The following is a 9,513-nucleotide window of genomic DNA, read 5'->3' on the forward strand; positions in this document are numbered from 1 at the left end:
TGCAAGGCAGTTGGGGTTAAGTGACTTGCCCAGGGTCATACAGGTGGTAAGTGGCAAGTGTCTGAGGTCGAATTTGAGCTCAGGTCCTCCTGACTACAGCGTAGGTGTTCTATCCACTGCCACCTAGCTCTCCGTCCAAGTGTTTTCTATTTGCTGTAGCTTTCTTTTACTAAATGGCTACTCTCACAGTGGGGGCCATCAATAGAATTAATTTTAATTGATAGAGATCTCTAGAAGTAGAATACAGAGATAGCTGCAATTTCTGAGTCCCTAGAAATTTGAGTGCTTTGTAGAATTGTCTGCAATTCCACAGCATGCAACAGATTTCTGGGACATGGGGCCTCAAAAGAAAGGTCCAAGTTGATTTGTGATAGAATAAACTTTAAAATTACTTTAGATCAATCAAAAGATTTCCTTGAGCAGAGCAAACAATTAAGAAAAGTAATTGTTATTTCTAGTCACTAAGACTCTATCTCATGAATATGTTTTTGTCTGTCTTTTTGTTTCTGGGTTTCTATAAGCCATATACTTGGAGATCAGCAAGAGTAAAAGAGGAAAAATTTACATTTATATGTACATATGTATATGTATACATAGTGTATATATTATACATATATGTAAAGAGAGAGAGAGAGAGAGAGAGAGAGAACGTGTGTGTATTTCTGAGTTTCACCTGTAGCCAGGCTGGAACACAGAAAAGGGAATACACTGTAAATTAATTAGAAACTAAATTGTGGATTGTGCATTTTTATAAATGCTGAAATTATTCTAATGAGTCTCAGATTAGCACTTTTGACATTCATTTTAAGAAAGTTAAAAAACATAGGTAGATTTGAAAGTAGTATTAGTGAAGTTTCAAGGGATTTTTTTTATGTGTGTGAGTCCTTGAATAAAAACCAAGCTGCTTTTTTCCCCTTTCCCTCCTTTTGACTGGTCGGTGGGGAAAAGGGGAGGGTAAGGTAATAGCTGACCTTTGGCCCTAGTCATTTAATTTATTTAGGAAAGGGGAAATGGTCTCCAGATTTAGACCTCTGTCCTTGCCTCCCAAGAGCATAACCCAAGCACCACACTCTGCACTGATTTCCAGTTGAACCACATGACCCCTGGGGAGGGATTCCTGAAACAATAAGAAAGGGCATTCCTGTGCATATCTTAAAAAACTGAGTAAGAATTTTTTAAAATTAATACTAGGAACCAACAACAGCAAAAACAGCATGCCTAAAGGAACTCTCTTAGGATGACTCCTCATAGCACAGGGTAAGGGAGAACTCTCTCCATTGAGCTAGGGATGACAAAAAAGCAAGCAATTAAGTTCTGTGACATTTGGTCTAAGATAATAACTAATTCAGCTAGGGAATCATTGTGGCCCAGGTATGGCTCTTTTAATTAACAGACCTTGAAAGACTTAAGGACTGCTATAAAGGACAAAAATCCTAAGCAACTGGACTACTAGAACCTTTGGAGTACCTTGATGCATCTAAAATTCAATCATTGGACAGCATTGTTCAATTTCTCCCTCACACTCTACCCTGCTTTACTGGATTCCTTCCTTATTCCTTCAACCCTGCCAACCTCTTTGATTTCCCCTCCAGGCTTTCCAGCCTGCCTTAACTTCTTCCTCTTTAGCTATTTTGCTTCCCTTGGTTCCTTCTCCCTTAATGTAATTGCCCCACTCTGCCAGCTTCTTTGGCGAAGTCCCCTCTTGATACCTACCCTCCTATTCTCAAGCCACTCTTGAAATTACAATTCAAAGAATCTCTATGCCAGCTGCAGCTCCTCGATTTTCTTCTTGACATCCTCTTTCTCCTTTCCCAGACTCTTCTCATTTCTACTCCCTCCTACTTCCTAAATGCCTAAAGGCATTTTTCCTCTACAAGAAGTTACCAGACATGACTGAAGAGGGAATGTAGTTTTTTTTTTTTACTCAGGGCAGCATGTTCCTTTGAGCCCTGCTGATCTGCGTACTTGGAGAAAGGACACCCCTAAGTTTGATGAGGATCCAGAAGCAGTAGTCACTCAATTTCATTCTTTAAGAATTTCAATCCAAATTAGGGTGACAGGATGGATTTGATGCAAGCTTTGCTCTCCCCTGGGGAAAGACAAGCAATTACAGATGCAGCAAACAGGCTAGTTCCTACAAGTGGGTCAGCCCAACTTTGGCCTCTACAGGATCCTAATTGGGACCCAAATTATCCCAAGGATCACATCAAATTACAAAAGGCTAGGGAAACCTTACTCAAAGGAATGGAAGTATATTTGATTAGACCCCAAAATTGGGAGGCTTTGCAGGAAGAGAAAGAAAATCCTAACTAGTTTTATGATAGACTGAGTAAAAGTGCTAAGCAGTATGCTGGATTAGAGCCCATTAACCCAAGAGATGCACATATTGTTTGCATGCACTGTGTGAATTAATCATCACCAGAGAAAAGGAAGCATTTTCATAAGAGGTGCCTGGGTTGGTATACCATGACCATTGAGCAGTTGAAAGATATTGCTTTATACATTTATAAAGGGAATGAAAAGGAAGAGAGAAGGGTGGGTGAGGGAAGAATAAACAAGAGAAAGAGAAACAGGGAAAAGAACTAGAATTGACTGCCATGACCCTGTACAAACAGCCTCAGTCCAAACCATTTTAGCACCCTTGCAAGAAGTGTCCAAGACTGATACAATGGCAGGGGCCCTGCCAAAGTTTCAGGACCCACAGACTTGTTTCTATTGCAAAAAAAAAAAAAGGCTAAATTCCTTCAAATTTAAACAGAAAAACTGGACTTTAGGAACAAGAGATGTGATGGCTTTTGAAACTCCCAGAGAAACCGTAATGACTTTAAAGCCTTCCAGAGGACCAATGATTCATGAAGGTGTGGGGCAATAATTTTGCTTTCCCAGACTGACATCCTAGCTTCAGTTATTCCAATTCATTCTTCTTCCCAAAGCAATAAACCCCACCTTAAGGTTGGGGACATTTACTATAACTGTTTATTTGACATGGGAGCTTCAAAATCAGTCCTGATTCTAAACGTATTTCTACTGGGTCTTTAAATGTGGTTGGAGTTTCAGGAAAGCCTCAGCATATTCCTAAACTATCTCAATGGGCCCTCTTACACTCATTTCTCCTCATGCCTGAATCCCCTGCAAATTTACTGGGATGTGATCTCCTATGTAAACCAAGGGCTACCATTTCCTGCTCTCCCAATGGCACTACATCCCTTTTGCTGTCAGAGGACTCCCTCCATTTGTTCCCAGTCCTAATTCCAAGAACTCAGAAAACAGTAGGAAAGACTTTTGAAATCCCATTGGATTGACTCTCTCTGGGCCTTTTCAAACTCCAATGTGAACCCCCTCAAATCTGCTGTCCCTGTTACAATTAAAACTAAAGGACTCCCTCTTCACTCTTCCCCCATCTATTTCACAGTATCCCTTGTCCAAGGAAGTTATTAAAGGAATTTCACTGATAATTGACACATTAATAGATCAAGGCATTATTATTCTTCGCAACTCCCCATGCAATACTCCCATTCTCCCCATTAAAAAACCTGCACCAGGGCCAGATGGCAAACCTATCTACTGTTTTGTTCAAGATCTGCATGCAATTAATTTTTATGTCATACCTAGGCATCCAATGGTGCCAAACTCTACCACTATCATCTTCTCAATCCCTTGCAAAGCAATTTCCTTCATTGTGGTGGGCCTCTGTTTTGCTTTTTTTTTCCCCAATACCCATACATCCAGATTCCTAATATTCATTTGCTTTTACCTGGAAACATTCACAGTGGATATGGACTCAGTTGTTTCAAGGATGTGTGGAGAGCCCCACCTTATTTTCTCAAATTTTGCAGCAAGACTTAGCCTCCATCACTTTTAAAGGTACCACCCCTGTTCAGTCCTAGCAGCACTGGATAGAGAGATCTGCCAGCAAGATAGCCATCATCTATTGCTGGAGCTTTCCCAAAGTGGCCACAAAATCTCTAAGTCAAACGTACACTGGTACCTCCCGCAAGTGGAGTATTTGGGTTTGGTTCTAGCTGCTGGGATTTTCTTTGTTTCTCCCAAGCTCATTCAAGCTATTCAACAACTCTCTGTTCCCTTTTCCAAGTGGCAGCTGAGGGCCATCCTTGGAGCTGCTGAATACTGCAGACAGTGAATACCTTCTTTTGGTGAGATTGCCAAGCCTTTTGTGTCTCTGACTAAAAACTCCTTTCCTCAACCTTTGCAGTGGGATTCTCAGCATCTCTGTTATAACAGAGCTGAAACAGTGGTGCTACCTGCACCTGCATTGGGACTCCCAGAAAAAGTCCTTCATTCTTTTTGTACAGGAGCAGAGTGGGGTGGCTTCTGGGATCCCAACTCAAGCATTAGGACCCACACTGCCCCCCATAGCTTATTATTCTGCTCAACTTGATGCTGTGGCTACTGGGGCACTATCTTACCTCTCAGTTCTGGCTTCCATTGCCTTCTTGGTGGAGAAGGCTTGTGATCTGGTTCTGGGTTCCTCTTTGAAAGTATAATGCCCTCATGAAGTTGAGGCCCTCTTGCACCATCATGGGACACAGATCTTTTCAAATCAAAGACTCACTAAATATGAGGTGACTGCTAGGGAATGAGAATAGCACCCTTAAACACTGTATAGTTCTTACTCCTGCGATAATGCTCCCAGATTTGCCATTCTCGGGAGAACGGTTATATGATTGTTTCTGTAGTAGACATGGCTGAAAAGCCCCATGATAATCTTTTTGACACACCTTCAGAGAATTTTAACTTTGTTTTCTACACTGATGGGTCCTCTGTTGTGAGAGAGGGAAACTGCTCCACATATACTACTGTAGTCTTGGACTATGACACTGTCTGGGCAGCTTCTCTGCCCTCCAATCTTAGCACCCAGGCTGCTGAGTTGGTGACTGTCACTCAACTCAGGCATGTCACCTAGCCAAGGGGAGAAGTGGCACCATTTATACAGATTCAAAATATGCATTTGCCCCAGGTGTCACCAACACAGCTACCTCTTGCCCTACCTGACAGGCACATAATCAACATGCTTTTCACACCAAAGCTTATGGTGGACATCTCTGGCTAACATACCTTTTGAACATTTACAATTGATTTCATCTGTATGCCTAAGTCTGGACATTATAAGATTTGCTTTATTAATGGTGACCTATTCACCAAGTGGATAGAGGCTTTTCCTAGCTCTCATGCTACTGCTTCATTTGTTGCTAAGATACTGCTGAAGAAGTTTGTGTTTCCCTTTGGTCTGCCGGCAAGCCCTGACTCTGACAAGGGAACCCATTTCCCTGATACTGTCTTGTCCCAAATGCATTCCTGTCTGGGGGTGACTCCAAAACTTTATACACTTTACCATCCACAGAGTTCAGGCCAAATTGAATGTATGAATAAGGAACTTAAAATCATGATTGGCAAATTGTATATTGAGACTCCTCTGACCTGATGTTCTCTCCCTACCACTGTTCTATCTGTGCAGCAGACCAAGAGAGGAATTACATATATTGCCTTTTGAAATGCTTTTTGGACACCTCCCTATCCTTCATTTCTAGGAAGGGATACCTCTATTGCTTCCTATATACAGGAGTTACAGGCCAAGCTGCATGAACTCCATGACACGGGAGCAGCAGTATAGGCTGGTCCTTTGGACTAATCATTCTATGATTTATGCCTGGGAGGCAAGGTGAACATCAAAAACTTTTAACCAACTAATGGGACTCAGCTGTTTGGGAAGGACCATTCCAAGTGTGGCTGTCCACTCTGAGTGCCATCAAGATCAGAGAGAAGGACTTGGAATCATTGTTCCCATGTAAAACTCGTACCATTTTCTGATTCATAATGTTCCTGCCTTTTAATTCTGGTTATTCAACATCATCTATAGCTAACAGAGACTTAAAGGAGCTTAAAACTGCTTCCGTTTTTGAGCATATTACAATCTTTTAGTGTCATTTTAATCTTAGCACCATTACTTATAGTCTGCTCTTCTTTAGCTCCTTTCTCTTATGATGATTGGACATAGGATAATGCTGTCATTAGACTCCATAGTCAGGTGGGACATACTGTAGATCAAGCCAAAGCCACTGGGTTTCATGGGTGCTGGGTTTGTCACCAGCTCTACTGAAGTTCTATTATCTCCTGGTTGCCTATTCCTGTCAGGCAAATGAAACAATGCCACAACTTGCAGTTGAAGAAAGTGGTTATGAGAAAATCAAATTAATTCTTTACATTATATAAATTTAATTGTTAAAAGACTGATATAAATATGTTTGAGAATTATTTTCTAATACATAAAAATGATAATTATTCATGATTAGCACCATTTTATTAGTTTATCTTGTAGCAGTAGTTTATGTATGATTTGTGATTTACAGTTATAAAATTTATTAAGTTATACTTGGAAAGCTATATATTGAAGTTATATCCTGAGTCAACCTAGCTTTAACAGGTTTCAGTCTTAGAGATTTAAGAGGTGAATTTACAATACTTGTTTTCAATGACATGTGAACCTTAATAACTGACTCCACCCAAAGCTATGATTATTGGAACTTGCTGTTTAAGATTAAATCTTATGATACTATAATTGATATCATTCTGAGTCTGATTCTAGGTTTTATCATCAAGAAATGCTATTGAGCCAATGATCCATAATGCCAGCAGCCCTTTGGGGGTAACATCTGGGAAATGCAGGTGGAATCCTGTCTCATGGGAAAGGTGGGAGAGCAACTGTGGGCATGGATTGAGGTAGGACTCCACTGACTTGATTTCCCCAGTGACATTTCCTCTTGAATAGAAAGTTTTCCCACCTGGTTGACTCTAAACCTGCCTATGACATTCTTTCAATATAATTGTCTACTTATATGACTCTTGCCTGGAATTGACATAAAGATAAGGGAGCATTTTCCCCCAGCTACTGCTATGTCCCTATTTTTTTGTGGCAAATTTCTATAATCATGGCAGGTGATCAGTAGAAGATATGAACGCAATAGTAAGTCTTTGTCTCCTGAACTAAGCCTGGAACACATCTAAGTTACTATAATAAGATATAAGTGTATAAGATCTGAACTATTTGGCCTAGAATTATAGTTCTTTCTATATCCTAAACAACTAATGACATGAGTACTTGGGCTTGTTAACTGCCTATTACAAATTATATATTCATACATAAGATAAGGTTTATAAATATCTCACAATGGTATGGGAATAATTAGTCAGTTATATAAGGATCTGTGAAACCAGGGTATAAGTCTAGTATTTAGTGATATTAATATCATATATATTTTCTGTTCTGTGTTAAAGAAAAGAATTCAAGTGCAATTAGTTATCTTGGGAGAGAGTAACCTATGGTCTATCTTGTGTTACCTCAAAGAGACATCCAATTTTCCTTAGGGTTATCATCATGTAATGTGGGATTAACACCTGTATATAGCACATGCTCTGGAATGCAAGCAAATTACACAAGAGTCTGAAGAGGATAGACAACTCATTCAATATAATCTGGAATGCACCCCATCATAGCCTTTGGTTGGAATTGGAATAAAATAAGTGTCTCTTGGGTAAATTAATTTGTGACCTACCTACAAACAGTGCTGTTACCTATGTGTTTCTGTATAGGACTAGATCCTTAGCATCTCATCCTCCTAAGGGGGAAATGAGTAGCTAGAAGTAAATAGAGTAAATAATGAAGTAAATATAGTGAATTTTTTTGAGAAAATAAAATCAGACATAAATGGGATACAGAGGCCTTGAGTAGGTTCTAATGACAATATCATTCTAACAATTTACTAATTTACATCACAAGGCAGTTATAGGTAAGAAACTAAAGTTTCATCCCATTCTGGGACTTTAATCTGAGGTGAAGAATGAAACAGATGAATACCAGAAGTTAAATGTGGTGGAGGCAATGCCAGTTTAAAAGGCACTTTTAATCTTAGCTTACATAACTACATTGATAAATATCAAACTCACAACCAGAATGCTCATTTTACAAGTCAGATACTCATAGATTCTTTTAGATTCTCCCTTCAGTCTGTTATTGGCAGGGTCTAAATCAATACCTAGTTTAGATAAGTACAGGAACAACCAAGAGTATGGAAAAAAGTAAATTCTCTTGTACCTATTTTGATGTTCTTATTAGAGCTACAAGGTTTGAGCTAGCTCATACCACATGACCTGATTGTTGGTAAAGCAGACTTAATGTGATTGTATTAAATTATATTAAGTCCCATTATGCAAGAGATTTTAGCAGAAAAAGAATCTCTACAAGTGACCAGAACTGGAGAAGCAGATGTGCTAGAACTGGCCTATTCCAGGACAGCTGAGAGGAGAGATTTCCAGAAGACCAGATAACTGCAGTAGGAGATATTCTCAGAAACCAGATAGTGACATGAGATGTCTGAGTCCGAAGATATGATGAACTGATGCAAAAGACAGTGGGAGTAGGTTACTTTTCCCTTTCACTTCTTCCCCATGTGTCACTATTCTTTGTAAGGCCTCCTTGCCAAAGGGGATTTGCGCCCAATGGCTCCTGTCTTGTGTTGGTCAAACTCTTTCCCTTTCCCCCTCACATTATCTCATATTAAGACATGTAAGCCTCATGGTCAAACCCTTGATGAAGTGTTTATCATATGAGTTAGTGATTCATCAAGGAGACTGTATTTTTCAGTGAAGCAAAGGGGGGAATGAGAGAAATTAATTTTAATGCTATACCATTTGATTATTAATAATGATTTGCAATATTCCCTTCTCTGTAAAAGGGCTAGCTGAGAAAGGAGTCCCTCCCAGATGTTCTTTAGGTATTCTGCTCAAGAGAGCTGAACAGGACTCCAACCAATTAGGAAACCAGATTTCTGTTTAAGGTATAAACAGGATCCAGTTTGAATGAGGTCCCTCCTTGGGAGAAAGAGCTCCTGTCCTTTTTTATTAGAATTTAGGGCAACCCAGCTCATGAAGGAGAAACCAAACCAGAGAGAACCTGGTCAGGGTGCCCAGATTGCTAGAGGGAACTCAAAACTCATGACTAGACCACAGTCTCAGCTGACCTCTACCCTTCAATGATGTGGTAATTGGTAGGTTTTACCCCACCTCCTCATTAAATGTCCACCAATCAGGGTTGAGCTTCTCACTTGTCAGGGGAGTTGCCTGCCAGAAGGTATGCACCTGATTTAAGGTGCTTCAGAGTCTCCCTTGGGGTTTTTGATTACTGAGAGAATCACTAATCATCAACTCATTGATTATTGGCTGGACTATGTAATAAATTAATTTTATTGCCTCGAATGCTGTCTCCTAGAATTTTTACTCATGACACCCTCTGTACCATTTCTTACAGCATAATAGCATTCCATCTCATTTATATAAGATAACTTGTCCAACCACTCCCCAATTTATGGGCACCCCTTCAGACTCCCATTCTTTGCCACCTCAAAAAGTTATGTTATCTTTGTGTTTTGTTTAGGACTAATCCTTTCCTTAATCTACTATCTCTTTAATCCTCCCCTCCTTTCCCCTTTTCCCTCCTAT

Source organism: Trichosurus vulpecula, chromosome 3 (genome assembly GCF_011100635.1).
Source record: "Trichosurus vulpecula isolate mTriVul1 chromosome 3, mTriVul1.pri, whole genome shotgun sequence".
In the NCBI taxonomy this organism is placed as follows: Eukaryota; Metazoa; Chordata; class Mammalia; order Diprotodontia; family Phalangeridae; genus Trichosurus; species Trichosurus vulpecula.